The sequence below is a fragment of the Tenebrio molitor genome, chromosome 3 (genome assembly GCF_963966145.1).
Source record: "Tenebrio molitor chromosome 3, icTenMoli1.1, whole genome shotgun sequence".
Taxonomy (NCBI): domain Eukaryota; kingdom Metazoa; phylum Arthropoda; class Insecta; order Coleoptera; family Tenebrionidae; genus Tenebrio; species Tenebrio molitor.
In genome coordinates, this window is record NC_091048.1 from 16,232,682 (window position 1) to 16,258,150 (window position 25,469).

The 25,469-nt window shown below is 32.9% G+C and overlaps 1 protein-coding gene across 2 annotated transcripts in view; it reads left to right on the forward strand.

The window, feature by feature from the left end:
• The first annotated feature begins 1,731 nt into the window (after positions 1 to 1,731).
• LOC138126042 (CUGBP Elav-like family member 1) overlaps positions 1,732 to 25,469 on the forward strand; it is a 313,867-nt gene continuing 290,129 nt past the window's right edge. The window contains exons 1-2 of one of the 2 annotated variants that reach the window (XM_069041721.1): positions 1,732 to 1,913; positions 16,658 to 16,713. The gene's annotated coding sequence lies outside the window, so the exon portion shown is untranslated. The remainder of the gene's footprint in view (positions 1,914 to 16,657; positions 16,714 to 25,469) is intronic. The other variant, XM_069041722.1, reaches the window with a different exon arrangement.

The following is a 25,469-nucleotide window of genomic DNA, read 5'->3' on the forward strand; positions in this document are numbered from 1 at the left end:
CATAAAATACGCTCACACATATTATTCAAGTAACATTTTATTCATCATTTTTACAGTAATTATCACAAAAGTGAAAAGTACAATTATTGAATTGGAACTGCCACATTAGCTTCGTGCTCTTGTTCCTAACATCTTCTTTAACTTCTGCTGTTTCATCCAATGCAAGTGCCCGGCCATCGAAAACTGGAAATCTTTACATTTTCTTCAAATAATTCTTGCCGTAGTGTGAATTAACTTTTAATGAGGTTCTACACACTTACCCCATATCAAGAAAAGCCAAAATGACATCTTCCGTTACCTCCGTGATGCTTTTTTTTATTGTTCCGGCCTTGAAACGAAACATACACCGTTTCGTATGCACTTTTAGACTTCATTGGTAACAAATTGCCTCTCTTTTCTTATTTCTGCTGGAACGTTTTGGCACATTTCACGATGAAAATTGTTTTTTTCCAAATTTGTTGATATTATTACCATCGTACCCACGGCAACCTCCGCATTTTATGTCTTGTTATGCGCCTGGAATAATTTCTGAATTTATTAAAATTTCTGATAAGATGTTAGTGTTAGAAAAAATCTTGAAGACAACGCGTATTTTATAGTTTAAAAATCTCGATCTATTAAATCCTCGCTCCCTGCGGTCGCTCTGATTTAAACTACGATCTCGATTTTTAAATAGTCTATAAAACACTTGTTGTCTTAATAGCTATATAATTACCTTAAAAAATGATATTAGTAACTATCGAAACAAATTTGATTGTTGCAAACATAATAATTAAATATTATGTCATAATAAATTATTTCTGACAATTACAAAAGTTTTTATGTCAAATACTATAAAAATTTTGAAAAACATGAATTAATTGTAATGGAGTAATCTCTTGCCAACTGCGGAAGAAAGGTTCCTGAAAAACTAATCCATAATCTAGACTCGACAACTCTTCAGTAGGACGGGAGTTGTGCTTCCATTCCATACCACTTGAATAATTAAAATTTTGCCCAATTTATTGATCAGTCATCATTGATATGTCATCATTTTGGACATTTAACAAAAAAATTCCATTGATTTGGTAACCATTGCTTTACTGTGAAAAGGTAGTGTTAAATAAATTATTGTTATACCGCATATAGCTGCATTTAAATCTTAATAAACACAAATACAAAATCTTTACGATAAATTTCATATCATTTACCTACATTTAGAATGTTTTAATCATAATCTACCCATACGTAATAAAAATGAAAGAAAACGGTTAGAAGCGAGTGTGGATTAAAAATTATAGGAATCTTTTATAAGAAAATATGAATCAATTCTAGTCGGTTGTAGTGCGCAGCAAATCGTTTTTTATGTTTGTTTATGCATTGGCCAGTACGAAAGCTATTCTTACATCCTATTTTGCCCTGCGTGGCATTTTTTTTTTATCACACATTGATCGTTACGTCAAGCTTAGAACGATTCATTTTACAATCCCTGCAACGAGACATCTCTTTCAAGACGAGGAACGTCTGAAAACACCCTTTTAAAAGCCTACCGATATCCTTCAAACGGTCCTGCTTTAAATACACAAATCGGTTTGTATATCTCATGTGGGTAAGTACACACAATTGACTCAACGTAGGTCTCGATCTGCGATAACGTTATCAATAAAGTCGTAACGAGCTCGGCGATAAGGGGCCATTGGAAAAATATAAAAACGAAACCGTCCGATCACGCTAATTTTACCAGAAACATCATCAGAAAAGCGTCGACCGTGCTTCTTGTATGTGTGTCTGTGTCGTGTCGTTCTGTGTACGTCCTTTGTGTTGTATTGTCCTTCGTGCATGTGTGTCCGTTGTCCTTATCCGTCTAGACCAGCAGTTGACTTTCTTAACTTGCCATTTAGGCCTTCAGATAAAAAGTTAGCCACCGATTCCCGGTAAGACTCCTTCTGCTTTCGTTTTTATCTCAACCGGCGCCCACTAACACGTGGTTATTTTTAGAAGGGACGCGTCGCGATGCCGTTACTAAGCAACCCGACTTCTAACCTGCAGCTTATGAAACCTGTTACATTGTTTACTTTTGTGTGGCGACGCCGGAATGATATATCGGGATTTTATATTGGCTCCCCGGGCCTTTGTTTGACGTTTCTGCAAGTTTCCTTTGTCAGACAACGTGTGTGTGTATGTGTACCTTCCACGTTTCGATATTAATTAGTTTACTGAAACCTAATAGCGATAACGAAATAAACGGAGGGCTTCTATACTTAATTGACCCCAGAGTCGTCGTTAAAACGTTCCACCTCACGTGCTACTTCTCCAATCAGCCGCAATCAGAGGCGCAGCGAACTGTAATTGATTGAAGGGACTCCTAGCAATTTCTTAGATAATAGCCAAAAGAACGTCATTTGTTTACGCAATGCTATAATTCATCACAAAAACGCCCCAGGACAAAGTACGTTTTGCATACAATTTTTGGTTTCTACTTTTCTCTTTACTTCATTATGGTAATCTTAGAACAATTTTATTTATTTTGTCGCACCAAAACAAGAAAATTCTATTTCTAAAAATGGTTTCAAGTCGTGGTTATGATGAAATTATAACTAAATACTAAAGAACGGTCAAAAATATGTCTGACATTATAACGAAATGTTGTTTTTGTGACGTAAAATCAACCCGAGTTATAAAGTTTTAAATTTCACTAATCCCAGAAGTTCGTCCTTAGGTATTACTAAAAAATCGGGCAGGTTGCTAGACAGCAAATAATAAAAATAAAAAAAATTGTTTCACAGTCTAGGACTGGCTTACAAATCTATGAGGGGCATGATGACCAACTAAATAGACCGGGACCAATGGCTTAACGTGACTTCCGAATCACGAGATAGAATAGAGCCTTTTTAAATTTCGCCCTGGGTCGGAATCGACCCCGCGACCCTCGCGTCCCTGAGCCAAAACGGACTCCCTTAGGCTATATTCTGCCTTATTATAAATTAATATCGCAACAATCAGCGAAAAGTTTACTTGCAATTTTGACTTCGAAACCCCGGCAACGCAAAAATTCGGTCATTCTACCTTGATGGTACTCAACTCTGATTGGTCAAGTTAAGGATGTCTTTTCTCGATTATCGCTTGAGATAGGACTTTTTTTCTTTAAAATTCAGATTATCACATTTACCCAAATACTCCCATTTTTCTCTGGAGAGGTAGTTCTGGGATATTCTGTATATGAAAAATCACCAAATTATTTTTTGTTCGTGTATTTTAACTTCCGATTGAAAGATAAAAAAATTTAAAAAACACAATTACAAGCACAATTGATTTTAACTGAACTTATCAACAATTTTACCTTATCTTGACTATTTAGTGGTACTCGTGGCTCTAGGGCAGTATGTACCAAAATGTGTACATTTATTGAATTTTTGTGTGTTTACGAATGATCGTCTATATTCACCACGCCTTTGTTTAAGGTGTCACTGTCCGAGATATTTGCAAAAGGGCAGACGAACCCGTTGAAAGGTTCGTCGGATATTAATTAAATTTCGTTTTAAAATTTCAGTGCGTAAAGAAACCCAAGCTTTTAGTATAATTAATTAACAAATAATACTTAACGAAAACAATTAATTACTCTTGCCTCACACTTGTGTTTATTTTAATGAAAGACGAGTGTCGTTCATTTCTGCCCTTTGATATAATACAAAACTGCGAAACATAATTAAATTTCCTGATTAGATGAAAATTTTAATTTAGCTGGAGGAGCTCTTGTTTACTCAGGTAATTGAATAATTTTTTAAAAACCGCTTGTCACCAAGGCTGTTTCGACAGGACTGATAAAAATAGTATGCACAATTTTTATATCACCAGAGGTGTTGCCAAGTCGAATGGATTCGAAAATAGCGTATTGTTTCGGTTATCTCAACCTTACGTTTAAATTTATTTCATTATTATTTTCGCTATTTTCACGCTAAAAGTGTTTTGACATATAAGTTGTCACGAGTTTTCGTACAACGGTTAAAAGTGTCATCACATCTATGTGTTTCTTATTTGAAGGCACGTCAAAACCCCGACGTTTTCCCGTGTTTACTGATGTTATTATAATTGGTGTTTTATTAGATGCGTACAAGTGCGTAACGAGCTTGCATTTCTTGGAGTTCGTTCAAAAATATGTAGTCAGGCCACATTAAACATATGTCACATCAGATCAACACCTCGTCTGGATGAAAAATAAACAAGAAAGCGACAATTTACATGAGTGAACATATCTAATTGACCGTTACGTTACCTCCATTTCTTCGTGTTTGTTCTGTGTGGTTGATTTCACCGCTTAATGACTAAATATTGTAGTTAACAAAATACATTTGCAGCGGTGGACGTTTGTGTTTGTTTTTTGTGTTTACTCAACTGAAATTTCAACATGGAAAAAGTTCAACAATTCCACTTTTATAGCAACAAATTTTGTTTGTCGCTTTTTTTGGAAATAGCGTAGAACTGAATACGAATAATTAAGTAGTAATCGTTATTTCGGTAAGGGTGTCACAATAATAGTTTATTTGATGTGTTTGTGTGTAAATTGGGCCTTTTTTGGCACGAGTGGGCCATTTTAAAACGCGAGTGAAACGAGCGTTTTAAAGGACCACGAGTGCCAAAAAAGGCCCAATTTACACACGAACCAGTTGAATACAACGTTTTGTTGTTCGACGAGCCCCTTAAAGGCTCCAAATCACTTAAAACCTTTAAAATTAGCTTGACGTTTCGTTTTGACAAGTTGTCGAATTTATCAAAATCCGTTCACATAGGAGAAAATTCTCAAATTCTGACAGTGTCGGACAAAAAAAAGTGAATAGGTATATAAAATTTAGTCAAAATGAAACGTCAAATTTATTAGGTCAACTCGATAAAAATTTTCTCGGTGGATTGTCAAGTCGAATACAATTCGTGGTCTAATTTTTTCTTCAAAATTTGTCATTTAAGACATGAGTAGCTTTTGCTCTTGGAAAATTACATTCGTCCCCTTCGTCGATTCGTGCAATTTTCGTTGCAAAAGCTACTCATGTCTTAAATGACAAATTTTGTTGGAAAAAATTAGACCACTTATTGTATTATACAGGGTCTATCAGAACAGGCGGACCAAAATAATACGGTGAATTCATCATCTTCTCGGAATAGTAGGAAAAATGTTCAAAAAAATCTATCTTAAATAGTGATTAGGAAAGAAGCAATTTAAACTGACTAATCCTGTTGTTTACGTTAAGTTACCTATAAATTAGTTTCCTGCTTTATTTGTAACTATGGATGCATTTCAAATGATGCATATGCATTGTTGGGTATCCGCATTGTTTGTGCAATGACGGACGTTTTTAGGTTATAGTATTTTCCAGGTTATAGTATTTCTGCTAGGATGTTCCCTATTGGGAAAACGAACTCTGCGTACTCCTGAGCAGCAACTGTGGCACTCTTATCACACTGTTCATATATCACAAGCGTTTTTAATGACTTTTGTAATTGTCAGAAATAATTTATTATGACATAATATTCAATTATTATGTCTTTGCAACAATCAAATTCGTTTCGATAGTTACTAATATAATTTTTTAATGTAATTTTATATCTACACGCGATTGGTCATTTAAAAACGTTCTTATTTGAAAATCCAATGAGGATGGATTTTTTTTAAATATTTTTCCTATTATTCCCCGAAGATGATGATTTCACCGTATTATTTTGGTCCGCCAGTTCTGATAGACCCTGTATATGAAAAATTGCTTTTCTCGTAGGTATCTAATTAGTGCGATTCTGTTTTAAAATTTAGCAAAATTGTTATTGAACAATATTGATTTTGCATAGATCCAACCAATCAACAGCTTCATAGCAATTACAACCTTGTTATAGAGTGAGCGGCAATTTTAGTTTATAAAAATACATATTTTAATATAAAATAAAATTCCAAGCAGTCATTTGTTTTCGAGTGATCACGTCATCGATATTTTTTTTTTAATAGAAAGGCCCTATTTTTTAAATTAATTCTGATAGTCCTTTTAATTGTTTAAACGACAGTATAAAAATTTTGTTATCTTACATAAGGAAATTTTTGAGAAAAAAAAAATATTATAATGAAGAAAAACAAGTCAAAAAATCAAGTTGGTAAATCAAACAGTCAAATGTTACTGTCAGTTTCGTTCGTCTGTGTTATTTGTTTTATAAAACGTTTTCGAAAATTTAACAGAAACACAACGTATAGAAATTTTAATTTTGATTGGGTGCTAGATAAAACTAGATGAAATTAAAAAATGTCAAAAGTTGTGTCTTTTGGGACAAAACGTAATGTGTTGAAGTGCTACACACATTTTAAACGATCTAAGTAACGATCCGATTATTAACAGATTGATGGACATCTTCAATGTGAGAACAATGAATTTGTATGCGATTAAAACCTAGACTGTATGCAGTACAATTTCGACAATTCATACACACTTTGTTTCTCTATTAATCTCTTTTAATACAGTTTCAATCGATTCGTTAAAAAGCAGAACATAAGTATAGCAACATTGTGACTTCAAAATTTTCAAAATTCCTAACCAAACTTTTCTTCAAATATACAGGATGAAATCTGTCAGATTATCATGGCTAAGCATCGTTTTTTTAAAGTTGGAATACGATACATTATAAAGCGACAAAATTTGACAAGTTTTCATTGCAAGCTGGATCATTTACAGATGCCCTCTCTGTATTATGGAACATTCAAATTGATAACTATATCGCTATTCACGTTTAAAACTATAAATAAACTTAGGTATGTATTTATTAATAATTATGCACCTAATGATTATTACACGAGGTTTGGCAAGTAAAATTTCCAGTCAAACAAAATGTGTTTGTGATAACATAAATGAGGAAACCGGTATCAAAATAAGGTATCTAAATTTATTCTACTACATACTCCTAATAACTATTTAATGGTTTGTTGGTTCCCTCCATGGAGAAATTTTCTGGTTTATTCTAAATACAGGTATGCGCAACACCTTGAATTTCGGCATTTTTTGATAGGAATTATGTTTGACGTGTTGCAGTGCCAAAAACGTGGTTATTTAACGAATGTCCAGTTATAGAATAATTTCTGTTTATTAAAAATGAACCCCTTTAATAATAACTAATAAATACATTAAACCATATAACATTAAAAAACATCGCATCCTTATTATAATAAATATGAAATCGTTTTAAAGATGGGGTATTCCAGCTCCATCGAGAAATTCATCTTTCGCAGATCTCCATTTCTTCCGTGATCTTCTCAAACACATACTCGATGCTCGGAGAATAGCGCATGTTAATCGAACTCTAACCCAACTCATAATTACGCTATAAGGCTTTTGCCAACGATCTGCTAATTTTTTTGCCAAAATTTTTAAAAAATTGTTAAATTCAACACCAAAAAATCCATCTGTAGTTGTTACTAGAGGTGTGAATGTAGCATGTCTTTCTTCACAGGCGGACGTGTATTTTGTTTTCTTCTCTTTTTCTGATTTTCTGAGCACGGCTTGTAATGTCATTGAACTATAAGATGGAGCATCACCATCTACAATGCGAATATCAAACAATGCTTCTACTTGCGGTTCCCATACACCACGGCATGCAAGATCACCTTTAAGAGATATTTGATTTGTCATAGGGTTTTGTTCTTTTATGATAGGTTCACGGATGCAACATCCCCATGCTGTTTTCATCATGTCTCCCAAAACATCGCGAACTTCATTATGTCTTCAAATGATTAGACCTCCTCGACGACAACAAAGAGCATGATCGATGTTAAATGGTTCTCCACAACCATCACAAGTTGAAGGGAGATTAAATGCGGGTTTTCTATATCGAATTGCAAGTGCATCTCGAAATTCCATTGGCGACATATCAAAATTCCATTTTTTCAATGGGATGACATTTAGCCAGCCAGATGATTTTGATTTAGCCTCTTTTGCATTACTAAGAACCTTATTCCTTTCTGGAGGTAAGGCCTTCAGACATATCGTTAAATTTTCTAAAAGGTGTATCTCTTGAATTTCTTTCCTTTTTAATTTTTCTTCTCTTATTTTTTCTGAATGTTTGTATACATTTAGTGGTATTTTAGACTTTATTGAAGCTTCAATTTCACTAATTCCTTCTAAGGAAGAAACAAACAAGTTGGGTACATTTTCAACAGGATCAGAAAGACCCATTCCACCTAACCTAGTAGGTAGATGAAATAAGTTAGCTTCAGTGATACTAATTTCAGGACCAAATAAGACTGGAAAATAAGATGATCTTCATTTAAAACTTTTTGAGTAAAAGTCCATTCATGTTGTAAAGATTTTGAAATCGCTGCATGAGCTGTTTGTGGGTGTTTCTTAGCAATCTCAGTTAAGGTTTTAACATGCTGGACCCATGCCTCTACTTTCGTTTTCAAATACTGAGATTTTTCAAAAGATTCACCAATATAACCTCCTAATAAACGATGACCTGTTACAGTTTTTATTCCTGAGCCACGAAAAACTTTTTGAGCTCCAGATATATTGTTTGGATGTGTAATTAGAAAAGATTTCATACCTTGTGGAAAGTGTCCAATAGATGGGCCATATTTATTTAGTTTATTCCACCAAGCATTAAACGGAAGCTAATTTACCTTGACATGAGGAATCATTTGCATACCATGTTTGTATTATATCAGAACTTTCAAGGCAATTTATTAAAGGCATTGTAGCAATAGCGTATAATAACATTGATAATGGATCACCTTGAGTTACACCTTCTTTGCTAAATATTCTCTTTGAACATCCTGATACTATCAATTCAGCATGTCCACGATAAGTGTTGTAGAAGAATCTTGAACATCTATGCCAATGAACACGTGCTTCGAGAAGAGCAGAAATCCTGTTTAAAGAGTTAAATGCGTTATTCGCATCAACTAATAATAAACCCCAGTCATTATTTTGGGAACAATTTTCTTCATAAATATTTTCCATGGTATGAATAGCTCCTTCAATACCACCAGGTAATCCACTGCATAATTGCTTTGAACCACATACTTCGGTAACATCACTTCCAGTTATTATAGCCATGCTCTTGCAAATTATTCTTCTAAGACATTCATCGATTCCAATAGGGCGAACACCCGGATTCTTATCTAGAGCTATAAGTCTACTAGCCATTAATGTTTTTATCTTTTCCCATGGTACTATTTCATTAGCTAATTTTGTAGTTAATTCGGCTATTTTTGTACGAAGAATAGCGCTATTTTTACCAAATCTTAACGTGAAATCTGTCCAATGATCAGATGTAGCTTCACATGGGCCACTGCCACCACGCAGTCTTCGTACAGCCTTTTCTATAACGTCAGCAGTAATTTCAACTGGTTCAAATAAAGGAAAGTTAATATTGTTTTGTAAGTAATGATTTTCAGGAATTATTGAATTAGGGTGTTTATTTTCAAGGACATCAAACACTGTCTTCGTATCATCAACAATATTTTCATTTGGATTCAATACTCCACCATTTGAACGATTTGTCACAAATCGGGTTGCTTCTCTTACTTTACCATTTAACATCAATCTGTTGAATATTTTTCCAACTTCATCAATATTGTCTTTTATTTTTGTTTTCTTTCGGTATAATTGTCGATCACAGCGAATTGCTTCTGAGATAAAAGCATCAAATTGATCTCTTTTCCACATATCGATTCTTCTGGTTAATAATAATCGTATATCTTTAGTTTTCTTAACTTGTTTGTCACGTTGTAATATTACGGCAATATAACATAACAATCTTTCGCTCGTCATTTTACTTTTCTTAAGTTGGTCGATTTCAACTGCAAGATTTAGTACAAAATCCTGGCTTGCCTTTCCACTAGGTAAATCGTATAAGTGTCTGTTAGTTCTATAACTTTGTTCCAACGTATTAACCAAATTTCATCTGAGGGAAGTCCTGGACCATTTAAATATGGAGCATTATAAACATTTGATAGCAAGTTGATTACTGGACTCGGTAAAGAAATTGTTTTTTCATTCCTGTTGTTTTTAAAACATTTTGATGGGTTCATTATTGTTTTTTTATCTAATTTAATTTTTATATTTTTTCGAGGTGATTCTTGAAGTTTCGTATTATTCTCATAATATCCTTTGTGAGATTTACTCATATGTATTTTAACATTAACGAATAAATTTCCACAAATATTGCAAGCTGTTTTTTTCGAATTACATACGAAGTTTTTCCTTTTCTCGTTTAATGATAAATGATTTGAATCAATTTTTGAATTATTTCTTTCAATTGTAGCATCATTTTTTTGTTCCTTTGGATTTCTTGAACCATGATCAGTACAATCTCCATCTTCATTAGTAAAATGATTGAAGCACAATAATATATTACATATATGACAGCTGCTGAAAACTTCCTTTTTGCAATTTAAAACTTCGCAAAATTGTATTCCTGGATAGCTCTCAATAAATACACCTTTATCAGAATGATTTAATTCTCTGATGTTCATCAGTAAGAAAATATTGTTTTTCTTTGTTCTTAATAGAGAATTAATTTAAATTAACCTCAATGACTGACATGCGACTGACAGTACTTTAATAATTGTTTATTTAATTTCGACTATAAAAACTCTAATGGAACAAGATCGGGTGATCTGGCTGCTATAAATTAGTGCAAATCATTCGATCATTATAAAATTCTGCCAGATGACCAGTTGACTGATTAGCAGTGTGAACTGTTGCCTCATCCTGTTGGAAGTAGCTTTTAGTAATTTCGTCCGCGTGAAGTTGAACGGCTCCAGAATCAGATTCTGGTATTCTACTAATCGTATCAAGAAGAATTGTGGATTTTCAGCACTCCATCATATTCACATTGTTTGGGTTCACTATAGAAATTTAAATTTAGTTGGTGGTTATTGGAATGCTACCGATTTCTACACTGTGCGCAAGAGGCTTCTAAAATGCATTTTTCAGGATAGAAACATTTGGAAAGTGTCTTCTAAATTTTTACAAGCAAGGTTTGGAATGATAATTCCATTCTCCATTTTCAAAAGTGAAGTACGACTCCGAGCGATTCCTGTTTATCAACATCAACACAATTTTCGTCATTTTATTTATTGATACGTTTAAATTGTTATGGTTTAACAATTAAATAATGTCAAATTTTTCATGACAATAATGTCACAGACACTCTCTGCTAACTGTAAACAACCAAAGACGAATTTGGTGAGAATTTTTTTAAACATACATACCTACTATATGTTTCAATGGTAATTTTTGGTTGTGTTCCTTTTCAAATTTTATTATTCTACGAAATCACTGGTTAAAAACTGCTGTCTTTATTTAAATAAGTATATTTTTTATAATTCATGTATGTAGTAGTAAAACTAATACTTATTTAAAAAATATGATCAGCTTAACCGTGAAGAAATTTTTTATTGGTCAGTTTCAATCTTCAGTTTTGTTAATTCCGCAGAAAATAAATTGCACATAATCTACCTACGCAATCTGCACAATATTAATTTCACGAGCTTAACGACTGGATTACGTTTTCCAATGTTTTTTCATTTTGCCCTTCCAATACATAAATGAACGAGTTTTCGTTCAGATTTTCAAGTTTCTCAACCCTCGTTTCAATTACTTGGTTAAATCGAGGACCTATAACAGACAACAATAGACCGGATTTTCCTGTCATTTCATAATTGAAAGGGTCCTTTATACTTCATTTTTGTAACATCTTCATCACTGAAATAAATTTTCACTGGAGAGGGATTGTCAGTTACTTCCTTTCCTTGAAATATTTGAACATTTTGAGAAAATCAATATTGCCAACAACTATTTCGTTGCATCAATAACAGAAAAGAATGAATCTAAGAATTATAATTTTTGGGTGTGTTGAACGTCACTCTTAAATTTAAATTTGTTACGTTGTTGTGCAGTTTTGCATTGTTTCATCACGGATGTTTTATGCGCGCTGTCATAAAATGATTTCTAAAAGACGTTTCCCTATTGCACCGGAATCGAAGTTTATTGATGTTTTAGAACTATTTTAGCTTCCATTTCAAATTTTGTCTTTATCAGCGAAATAAAACTGGCGTATTGGGTATATATTTGACTTGCTAGCTCGATGACATTTATGCTAGGTGTGCAACGGCGACGGAAGCACGTCGCATCCATCCGATGTGATGGTTGACAAGGGATTGGGCCCTGCATTTTTCAGACTGCACGACGAAAACGGAAACTTCCTTAATTATATAAATCTTTTCGGTTGATGAGGGTTATTTTGCTGCCGTCTAAGCGTTTCATCACTCATAGCGGCTTTTTTGCGTGTGTATGTCTTTTGGTCGCATTTGTGTCTTTAGTAACTGCTCAGATCAATCTTGATCACAGCCCATTTCGCTATCAGTCCATCTTTTCTGGTTATTACCAGTAAAGAAAGTATCTGCGGTCAGATACACTACCAACATGTCGCATCGATCATTTACACGTAACTTTGTTGGACAGCTTTCCATCTGGCCATATTTATATAAATCAATCTTACCCTTCGTCTCGATCGCAATCCAAATTTAATATCCGTAATGCACGTATTTTGCACATCTGAGCTAATTTTAGTCTGCTGAATATTGCATGAGACTATCTCAAATTAATCCGCTAAAGAAGCATGTATTTTGGTATCCTGCTAGAATGGTATAATTAACTTCTACAATTAGTTTCACCATGTAATATTTTACGCATAACAACCTTTTTGAGACAAAAAAGGATAATAATTGGTCCCTGAAGGACTTGCAATTTAATTTACGAATTGCTTTCAGAAAAACAAATATTTTATGGGAAATAGAGAAAATAGGTAATATTTTTATTTCGAATGCAGGTAAATTTTATCAGTTACCTAATAAACAACTATTTGTATACCGGGTGTAGAATTGGTTTACGAGACATAGGATTTTACATGTAAAAATAAGGAGATCCAATTATTGGCTCCCCTAATAATTTTATGGCAAAATGGTTAAAATGAAAGTTAGAGAGAATTAAAAGTACTGTCTAATTCCACTCTTTGTTTTTTTCTAATATCTTGTGGTAATGAAAGAAAAGCAAGAAAGGGGTTAAGACAAAAATACTAAAAAGTAGTACTAGGAATAAAATTTGACTTATAAAATTATTTGTCGGGTGGTTTCACTACTATTTAATTTTCTTTTGATCTTCAAATAAACTCGTACAGGACTACAGGACGAATGAAAAGGTATCTTCTCTCCAATTCTTCAAATTGTTTCTATGGCTGAAATTGGTGGGTCTGGGAAACCTGAAGCAAATGTTACTTGGAGGTTTCTTAAAGAAGATCCTCCATAATACCATTTAAAGAAAGAAATAAAATTCCATGCCTAGTAGTACTTTTTAGTATTTTTGTGTTAACTCTTTTCTTGGCTTTCTTTCAGTACCACAAGATGTTAGAAAAAAACTAAAATTGAAATTATGCAGTAATTTTAATTCTCTCTAACTTTCATTTTAACTATTTTGCCATAAAATTGTTAGGGGAGCCAATAATAATCGAAACTCTTTATTTTTACATGTAAAATCCTAGGTCTCGTAAACCAATTCTACACCCGGTATGTGATAATACGTCTTATTAAACGAATGTAATATACTATTTTATCTACTTTGCTTTACTAATTCCTGAAATTTCAGTTGCTCAAGTTTTCATATTAGACTAGGGACTTCATTATTAAACTGTGTTCTGTATAATAATGAGCCTATTTGTAACTCAAAGTAGATAATAGTATATTATATTATAAGTGATAGAAATGCATCATTATACAAGAGTGAGAATTTTGACCGTCGAGTGCGCTTGCGCACGAGTGGGACACTTCTCACGAGTTTCATAATGGCATTTCGATCACGTGTGATATACGACGTTTTATCTTACAGGTGCAACTATTGCAAAAATCCAAGAAATGCAGTTTCATTCAAGTAAAATGACAGCTGTCAAATTTAGTCACTTGTGAGTGATTTATGTCAAGTTAAATGGCAACTGTCAAATTAACTCACTAGTGAGTACTTTATCTCACTTGTGATTAAAATTTGACTTCTGTCACCGAAAACAATGGTCTAAGGTAGCTCAAAAACTCCACCTGTAAGATAAAATATATTATTCTTCATTTATTTAACCTCTGAAAGTAAATTTTTCTACACTCGAATTATATTGTGGAAAGTAGAAAAATATTTTGCTTTACTGTTATTTTTTGTCCACTATCCACAAATATACAGGGTGTACTAAAAATGGGGCATAATATTTATGTCACGGGAAACTACGTTGAATACCAAGCAAAACATTTTAATTCGAAGTTGGTCTTAGACGAATATTTTTTAAATTATTATTTTTCACTACTAGTCTCAGAAGGCGTCATTATTGACTCTCGAACCGACCCCAGAAGTAGAATTTCTCTCCCAATAATGAACAGCCGTCACCTAGCAACGAAAGATTTTCTTTGATTTTATTGGTTAACGTAGACAGACGATTTTCAATTTTCATAGCAACCGTTGAAAAATGACAACTCGGATCGTCGCATCGGACAAACAAATGTAATTAATAATTATTATTAGAAAGGGTTTTAACGGATCTAGTAGTGAAAAAAATAATATATAAACCACGCTAGAGAAGACAATTTTAAGCCTCGCTTCTTTATTCCCCTCGAAGCTTTGCTTCTCGGGGAATAAACTACCTCGGCTTAAAAAAATGTCTTCTCTACCTTGGCGTATAATATACTATTATTATCAAAAATGACATTAATGGCAATCCTTGTTACTTTCTGACTTTACTCAAGTTCGAAAAATTACTCTAGCTTAGTTGCGATTTTGGAATAGATTCAAAATTTATGAACAGCATTATTAAAAATGAAATTTCTAATGAATCAATAACCAAAATGGTAAAATTAGTGCTGGAATATTTATTTTACTTGTTGAATTATGTATTATTGATGCTATTTAACTGTATTTCTCCTTACAATCGAAGCAAATTTCCAAGTTTTATATGCTTTGGCTGATTTGTCTGCCTCATTTCGTTCGGCAGCCAAACACATAAAACATCATTTTTGCTCCTAGTAACATAATATACTATTATATATTCGTAATTAAATAGTTTTTTATAATTACAAACAGTTGTACAACTTGTTTATCTACGATATGTACTTCTCTCTTTTTGATGTCATAAATTATTAACAGTATAACGTCTGATAATTTTGAATTGAAATATTTATTTTAAAGCTCATAAGAAGATAAGAAACCAGAATAGTAAAAATGTTATCTTACAGAAATTGTAATAAATAATTAATCCCGTTGGAGATAAAACATATGGGTGACCTATCTGTTGCAGTTGTAGTAATTATAAATTGAATCAATTTAATTTTCTGGCTGAATTCGTCGTTAATTAACGAAGAAATCGCATGACTTCCAACTACCCCTTCTAACTGCTGTCCGAACGAATTAATTTCCCAGTTGGGAGTTAATGTACGGTTGAAAAACCGTTGTGGGTATTTTAAAATAGCCTCGTTGATAAAGACATTTTAAAGCAACTTTGAATCATGAAATCGAATTATACACAAAGAGACGTAACGAGATTGGGAAGGCCGCATTAAACGGCCGGTGATTTTTGCGTCTGCCTCAGCCTTTCCAAGCACTTTTTTCCCCGTAGACTGCGTTGAAGGGAGTCTGATTTCCTGTCTATCAGCCTCCAAGTGCACTCGAAATTCAACTGCCTTTGACACGAGAAACTTACATAGTCTTCAATATTTTATTATTCAGCCCAAATCACGTATCCTTTTGTTCCCCAGCTCCAATCCTTTCGTGACGCTTCCCCGTGAAGACACTTTTAAAATAATTACGTTTCAGTTGTAATGAAATGTACGTCGCGAATGGATTGTAAAAATAATGAGAGAGGTCGGTCAAATGCCAAATAGGGTAGTAAAGTGGAGTTTATCCCGGTCCGAACTCTAACTTCGTAAAACGTAACACAATTAAATGGAATTAAATCAGTGTTTGTATTTATTGTGCTTTTTTGTAGATTTAATGGTTTTCCTTTTGATCCTACCCCATCTAACGCTATCTTAAAACCCTCACGTTTCCCGAACATATTCTGAATAACAAAACTTCACTGAAGTGGATCAAGTTTGTTTTTTTGTGTTGTTTTGAGATCGTTTCACCTGTGGGCATTAGTTATAAATCGAGATTAAATCGAACATAAAATACACGTTATCGTGTCTCCTTCGTGCAGGCGTACAAAACTCGACTGGATATCAGTAGCCTTGGGCAAGAAAGTGTAAATTTAAATTCGATATATTCTCATAATCTACTTTTTAATTCCTGTGTACATTTACTCTTCCGTGCCAAATCTTTGTATCCACATTTTGCTAATGTAGATTCTAATTCTACGCATCATCATAATTTGCCATCTGCAACTCCAATGTATTGTATTTTGATGTGGTTATTAGATGCAGTCACATGAAAACGTGTAGTTTAATGTCAAAGGGTATTACCGCGTCAAATCGTATTTTAAAGGGTTAAGCAAATGGGAACTTCAGCGTTACATTGACGTTGTATTCATTTCATAAATAATTAAATTGGAAACGGTCATGGTAACCATATTGTGTATTGTTATTTTCTACGATTTAAATTAAATAGTACAAGATCGATATTTTTAGGATTGTCAAGAGGTTCAACAACACTTGGGAAACCGTCATTAGAGAAGCATTCACAGGTAATGTACAACAAAAATTTAATACGTTTTCAATCAATAGTCCATTCACGATTCAGATTAATTTTAGGACCTGGTAACTTCAAATCCTGTAAAAACAATTTTGTTCAATTTCATTTGTAAAGTTCGTGTTCAAAATATTATACCAATGCGTCCTGTATTCAATTTTAATTTATTTTGAAATTTATATGTCGTTTTAAAACTAAAATTATACCGGGACACTTTTTTAACATTGAACATAACCCATACTTATTCCCTATGTTCAGTTTTAAAAAACACAGGTCAATGCATGTATGTAATCAGTTAATCACGTAACCAAGGTAACGAAAATAAGTACATATTTGAGAGTTTAACAAAATGGTCAAGTTGTTTGAAGAAGAAATACACATAATGCAGTTATTCTATGCCAATTAGAGCATTAGAAATGTGCGTGACATTTCCAATGCAACACATGATAGACCAATTCCATCAATCGGAACAATTTTTAACATTATTTCAAAATCTCTGGTGTTCGGTATAATTGGTTGCATAGCAACTCACAATGCATTGATCTGTGTTTTTTAAAATTGAACATTTACATATAACGGGTGACTATTAAAATTTTCACTTAGGGTTGGCTATGGATCATGTTTTGTTTTCCGTTGCACCTTAGACACTCACAAGTTTGACGTTATAATTAACATTATAGGTTATGTTTCAATTGTACTGACTGACATTTGTCGTTCGTTCTGGCGTGTGTCTAAAGTAACAGAAAAAATAAAAACTCGTTCAAAGCCAACTCCAAGTAAAAATTTTAATAGTCACCCGTTATAAAAATGAATCGCCGTTCGTTAGTCTCGCTAAAACTCAAAAACGGCTTGACCGATTTGAATATTAATTTTTTTATTTTGTCTGCTTTACTTCAGGGGTGGTTTAAAAAGAAAAAAAAAATCGGAAAAGTTGCCCGGAAAATTGGAAAATTCGGGAAAAACTGAAAGTGCTTTTTTCTGTGGGAATGGCTCTAACGATTTGGTCAATTTTTTTTTTAATGTTCGTAATAATCCGTATGAGGTTTTTATGTAAAGAAAAATTGGAAAAGTTACCCGGAAAATTGGAAAATTCGGGAAAAACTGAAAGTGCTTTTTTGTGGTGGATATGCATAATTCTTTTTTTTTGTTTTGTTCGTTATAGTCGTAAAAAAGTTTTCAGGAAAAAAAAATCGGAACAATTACAAAGGAAAATCGAAAAATTGGGGCAAACTGCAAAAATTATGATTTTTGTATGCATTCTCGATAATAACTGACGATAGGAACGACATATTTAATTAATTCTTTTTTTTTTGTTCGATATGCCCCGGGATTGAAATAACTCAATTACATGTTTTCAATAGAAAAAAAATCTGCAAAAACTAAATTAAAATAATTCAGGGAAACCTGAAAGTGCTTTTTTGTATGAACTCAAGACCATAACTCGAACGATGGCTATGCGTAATTCTTTTTTGGTTTTGTTTGTTAGGGTTTTGGATAAGTTTTCGGAAAAAAAATTCGGGACAATTACAAAGGAAAGTCGGAAAATTCGGACAAATTTCAAAAATTATAATTTTTGTATGCCCTCTCGATCATAACTGACAATAGGAGCTACATATTTGCTTGATGCTTTTTTTTTGTTTTCAATTGAAAAAAAATCTGGAAGATTTGAAGAAAAATCTGGAAAAACGCAATTCAGTAAATTAAAATAAAATTACATTTGCTTTTACTTTTGTGTTGTTTCTCGATCTGTCCAACAAATGTAGTAGCTGTTTTATTTCTATTCCAATTTATTTACCTACATGCACAAATGTCATTTGACAGCTGATTGTGAAATTAGGAATCAAACCAATCGGATTGTTTACTTGAACATCGATCTGGCAATCGAAATCGAAATGTAAATATTGGGTGATTCAAAATAATTGTGGATAAATCTGGCAACTATGTACGAAAATTTATGTGGCAACTGTGTGGATAGGATAGAGTTGACATTTCTTTGACAGTTCATAGTCGCGCAATTTTGAAAGTTGTCAAATCAATGTGTAATGGAATTAAAAAAATCAAATGCACGCTTATGAAATGTCAACTCTATCTCATTCACACAGTTGCCACATAAATTTTTGTACATAGTTGCAATATGCAATACTTATTCACAATCATTTTGAATCATCCAATAAAACTGCTTGAGATTCATTGTGATTTTAAATTTAATGGAAGAAAATAAATCATTTGTTTGGACATGAAATTCTGACTTAATAAAATTGTGACTTAAATTCTGGAACAAAACCGCATCACATTCCAAGCACATCACATATTTCCAGCATTGCAGCAGTGTAGAATACTGCCGATAGAATTCATCTTCCATGTAAAATTCCTCATTTTTACTTTGTTTACACATTTCTAATAGCTTTTCACAAACTCACAAAACGATCACAAACAAATTTAGGTATTGAAATTTGGACAAAACTACGTCTGTCGGGTCAGTTAGTTGATAATATTTGAGCAAAAACAGTAATTATTTTATTAAGTTATTGAGTTTTGATACATTTGCTTTCTGTGTAGAATAACCGCAAATTAAAAAAAAATTACTTTGAAAAATGTATTTAAAAAAATTGCATTAATAAATCATTATTAATTTTAAGGAAAATGCTTATACGACTCAGCCTGATTTTTGTTTTTTTAGAAGGAAAAAGAATTTAATTTTCAATATGATTGCTCTTAACCCTGATGTACTTGTTTCTTAAATGTGTAATGCAAGTATAGATACTCTTTTTATATGACAGCAGTACAAAAGTTCTTCAGTTAAAAATATGGGCAAAAATCTGAAAGTAATATATTTCATAATATCCAACTGTATAATATGTTAAGGTCCCACTTAAGACCGGTCGCAGCTATTTTACGAATTTTCAATCTTTGGTACCACACTGTAAACTTTAGTGATTTTGGTTATTTCGAATGAAGGAACAAACATAAAATAGTATATTACACTATAAGTGATGAAAGTGCCTGATTTTTCAACGAGCAATACATGATATACTCTCGAGCGCCAGCGAGTGAGGATAGTATTGCGAGTTGAAAAATCACACTTTGATCACGAATTGTGTATAATATTTTTCCAACATCGCTTATGAAAATAAGTCTCAATTTTAAATTTCTTTATAATTATTTTACTCCCCTATTTTTTGAATTTTCTGGATCTGGAGTTTCAATTAATGCAAATAACAGTGCTTTAAATTTTTATATTAAGAAGTAGGTAGTAGATTGTTAATGTAGTAGATTGTTAAATACATTTTTGTAATTTGCCTCCATTTTCCTCACTAGTGATGCAAACGCCTATTTTCCTCACTAAATTGAGTGATGAAAGTATCATTTTCATAATCGATGTTGGAAAAAAATCCTTGCGGTCACATTTTACTCAACAAAATAGTTTTTACTCGATTTTCCACATTGTACAGAAATTATGTTGACATACTGACTGCAGTAGACTTGTGTTAAAGAATTCTTTAGGATCCTACCTTCAAGACGTTACTTAGGATTATAGTTTGAAATACTTGAGGAATCAGGGTGATCAAGGCATTACATTTAATGTAAGAGAGCAAACAAAAAGAAATTGGAGATCATATACAGACTACTTAAAATTGTGAATTTTCTTGACGCTGGCTACTGTCATATTTTTTTCTATTTTTATGTAAATAATTTTTATACCAAAGTTATTTATTATTATTGTTTTTTAAACCTCGTAGGTACCTTATCTATTTGTAAATTATTATTTTTTTTTTAATTGAGGGTTACAAATCCCTGATTTTCGTAGACTAATTTGACCGCCTCGCCCCTACAGGATATAAAAGTACAAAATGCATGTCAAATACATAACACTGATTTATCTTAGTTGAAAAGATTTTCGAATTAAATAAAATTATTTTTAGAATTATGGCAGAAAAATTGGGATTGAGACTGCAAAAGTTGTAAATGTTTAAATTTGCTACTACATACGAGTATATGTCATATTTAATTACCTTTGGGAGGCATTTTCCAGCAAGTTTTTATTAATAATAATAATGCTTTATTTGCCCTACGGGCTTTCGAATTCCTGGTTAGAATTTTATCTAAACATAAAAATAACACTTCTAAAAAGCAAGACTTTATTATTATTTGAGCAGTTACTCATAGTAAATTGTGCACCGATGGAGTGAAGTGTATGATTTTTACCCGAGGTACATACTATTTTTTGAACGACCCAACGATTTTAATTGAAAAAAGCCGAAAATGTGTTTTCATAGTAGTTGAAGTCTGTAGTTTTCTAGATAATCGGGGTGGATTCTTTTCGTCGTATATGATTATCGTGAAAAAGGCAGACAACCACTTTTGATTTAATTCCTGTTTCAATCCCACAGAACGTTGGTGGGCGGAGCTGGGTAGAAAAGTATAACAAGTTGGTTTGACAAATTTCACCTAACTGATAATTGGCAACGCTTACTCTTATTTGTTTTCTTTTTTATCACTTTGTATACATTTTAACAATGTTCTGATGCACACTGTAGGCAATTTAACGATGTTCTGATGGTGGGTATTTTTTTGTTTTCACGCACCAGGACAACATACTACATACGTGAAAATATAAATCTGAAACAATAAGGAAGTATTTCAGAAACACTGAAAATAAAAACAACGAGAAAGTTACAGCGAAGTTATGTCTAAACTTCGCTAAAAGTTGAAAGTGACATTCCACGCCCATGAAAGTTTGTGCCATAAAATTTTTTGTTAAATTGTCATTATTGTGCAACTCTTAAAGCCTCTGGATTTGTAGAACGGCTCTTCTGGGTAGATCGTAAGCAATAATAATTGTAACATTCCTGGCTGTATCTTATTAAATTACGGTGCAGTAGCGCTGCAAAAGCGAGTAGGAGAGAAGCCACAGATATTCCGGTGGTGCGATCTTATTGTGTGATGTAGAGAGCACTAAAATTCGCTGATTTAGGTGAAAATTCGACCCGTACAGCGGTTGACATTTTCACAAAATTAATTCGGTTGGAAGTTGCTTACAAACCTTTTGGGACGACTAAACATGACTCGGACCGGTGTACAATTCCAGTCCGAATAAACGCTCGTAAATTAATTAGGCGACGTAGACAGGTACAAAAATATTTTAATTTACTTTTAGGGCTATCGTATTAGCGAAGTTTCGGGTGATTTCGATGAAAAATGGGAAAAAGTTTTTCACCAAACGGCAAATGGAGAAAATATGTCGTTAATTTAGACCCTGAAAAATGGCATGTTACTTTTTCACAATAGGACTGGAAAATAATGTCGGCGTGTTGGTTTTTTCGTGTTTAATTAAAATGTACGTCGGCGGTTAATTTTTTTTTATAAGCGCAATTTTTAGCTGGCAATCCCGTTCGGAGTCACGGTGTCTTCGTTTAATTAACATGGAAGGTTTCGTCCTGCATTCCCACGTTCGTATCTACCTCTCGTAAACTTAATCCTGTCTACTTCATTTTACAAGAACGTAAACACTGCATGCTGCACCAGGATTGCGAGAAAGAACAAATGGAGTTATTAAGGGTGAGTGTGCACTCAGGACAAGTACTCGACTAATAAGATGCAAAATAAGACCGCCAAACTATACAGAACTTTAACATCCACGTAGTCCAAGTTAGGTTGACATAACAGAGCTGGACTAACATGCTAATGTTATCAAACCACCGAAACTTTCTAGTTAACATTTTGTTGAGAAATCATTCTTAACTTTCGTACTTGTTCCAACGTGATCGTAGACTGAACCTAGGTTAAAAGTTAAAAAATTAATTTGAACAGTTGCACTTTTACAGGCTCCTTACTTTCATTTTAATAAAAAACTATATGATATTAAATCTAGAACGACTCTTGACATTCAAAAAACAGTTTTTCCTTTTAAATGTAATAGTATATTGTATATCAAGAGTTGAAAATGAAAGATTTCACACGAGTTTGCAGAATTGAGCCACAAGCCGTAGGCGCGTGGCTTAAGCAAACGAGTGTGAAATCGAATTTTCAACACGTGGTATACACGATATTTTTCCGACGACCACAAAAAAAAAACGCTAATATTCGGCATCCCTTCAAACTTCAAATATTATTCGACAGAGCTGCGGACAAAACATACATTGGTGGCCATGGTTACTACAACTGTGTGCAATGATTTCATTGCGCACGGGCTAGAAGGTATCTGATTGGATAACCAGTTTCATTGCACACGGGTTCGCTATTTGCATGCAATAGCCAACTTTCAGTAATAGTTATTTGTGCGAATTTACGCATTTTTCATAGTGGTCGTCGGAAAACGATTAAATATTACACTTAAATCGTTATATTGTGTGTAAAACAGTTGTCAGTGCAGTTTAATCACGGATGTTTACAAAACTCGCTCGATTACAAATTTTCTTGATGATATGATCCTATTAATTTCAAATCTCCAAAAGAAAGTGACACAGCGATAATGAATGCAAATTTGTAGAGCGTATTTTAATTAATATTTCAACACAAATTAAACAAGCTCCGTGCAAAGAATTTTTATCACTAGTATTATTTACGTGTGATTAAGCTTAGCTGAATTAAAATGTATTCAGATAATTTTCTAATTTTTCCCACAATTCTGTTAATACTGCGCGATGGAAAAAATAAATCATGTAAGCATGACTATCATGGTTTGGTTGACAGCGTTAGCTTGACGGTTGTCAAATCCAGCAATATTTAAACTAGCGCTGCCCACTGAACCATGATGGTTATGGTTTAGGGTTCATCACTCGATCATTTTTTTTAATCGCACGATACAAGATTATTATTACTAAAACAAATACATACTCGTTTTGTTGCTGTTTATTTATTGAAATTATTTAGCATGGTAAACTTTTATTTCCTATTATTGACTTAGCTTGTCTTAATTTTACCGCTAATGCTGGAAATAGAATCCATTGTAGTTTTCATGTAATTAACTAAAAAATAAGACGCTTCCAATTACACTGGGGAACAAAAAAAAATTTTTTTTCTGCGGCATTAACTTTTGTAGTGAATTTGGAAGTAACTCAAGTAACAATTACTCGGGATGTAGTTTTTTTGTTTAAATTGACTCTAGTTCTCACAATAAACCCTACTATTCAAAATGATAAAATTTTTAATAATACGTCCTGTCTTGCTCATTATTTTGATTGCTAAAATATCAATTGGCTTATTCATTTGTTTTATTGGGTGTTTTTATGTCAGAAAAAAATATGAGTTCTTCCCGTAAGTTTTGTGTTAACGATCTCAACAATTTTTGCTATATGTGTGGTAAATATTGTCAACAATTACAACGAAGAAATATTACCGATTTTGTAAAACAAGCTTACGAAGCATATTTTTTCCAAATATACAATCAGCTAAACCATCAATGTTGCACAGTGAAGATTTGCCAGTGCCGATATTTAGAAGCGAAAGTGAATTTGAAGGGTGCAATCCTACATTTGAGGGTTTTTTTCAAGGAGAGCTCAATGACTTGATTGGAGATTTAAATTTATGGAAGAAATTAGAAATATCAAGGCTAGTGGGACCGCCATATGATGGTGGACTACTGCTAACCAAAAACACAGTACCTAGACGATCGCATAAAAAACGTTTTTCTTAATTTATTTTCGTGAATTTTTTTATACGATTAATTTTATTTAAATTTTTATTTATAACGCTGCTGCCGATGGAAAATTAAAGTTTTAAAACATATCCAATATTTTTATTTTATTCTATGTTCATCATAAGAGGGTTGCCTTTATCTCAAAAACTAGAGTCAATTCGGCAGATATGATGGACTTTTCGTATTCACAAGATTAAAATTACCCAATATCGACTTTCAAAATCCACGCCGCAGAATCAGTGTTCTCCTGTGTTATAGGTCAGTTGGGCTTAGCACAAAAAGACTCACTTCTACTCTTAATGATATACTCGAAATCTACTATTTTTATAAAAATAGAACACAAAATGGAAAATAAAGACACTCACAAAACAACAGTAACTGCTACAGGGTTTCATAAGCTACAAGATTCGGAAAATTAACAAAATTTATGACAAAGCACTCTTGATTAGATCTTTAGTTAGTTAGGCACTCAATATTTTTTATACTTCGCAGTTGTTGCGTGCTGAATTTCTTTTTCCTCGTTCAAAAATATTCATATTGTGTCTCTTGCATCTAGCGTCTTTAATTATGTTTTCCTTGTTGCCTAAAAATTTATGATTATACACATTTTTTCTATTAATTAATTCATTTTGTTCTGGTTTATTTTGTAAATTTGTTTATAACTTGTTTGGTATAAATATGTTTATTTATTTTTAAAAATTGAATGTCATTAAATAATGTATATTTTAACCTGCCCCCACAATTTTTTCTTATCTTCCTTTTCGCTTCCAATTCCAATTCCAATATGATTATTGTTTCTGTTCCTAAATAAACAAATATATACAGCGTGTAACAGAAATAAGTACATTAATTTTAACTGGTAATAAAACTCATCAAGAGTAAGAACTTTTCTAAATATTTCTGGAGACCAGAAGTGACTATAAATGTGACGACCGTTTCTAAGCATTTTTACGAAATCAAAACACTGCCCATTATTAGAACCTGTGCTTAGAATGTTTACACAAACGCCTCGTTAATTTATGGGGGGGGGGGGGGGGGGGGGAATGCTAACCAAAATTGCCGATTTGGAAAAAATGGTACATAGAAAAATTGTTCATCATGACGAGTTCTGT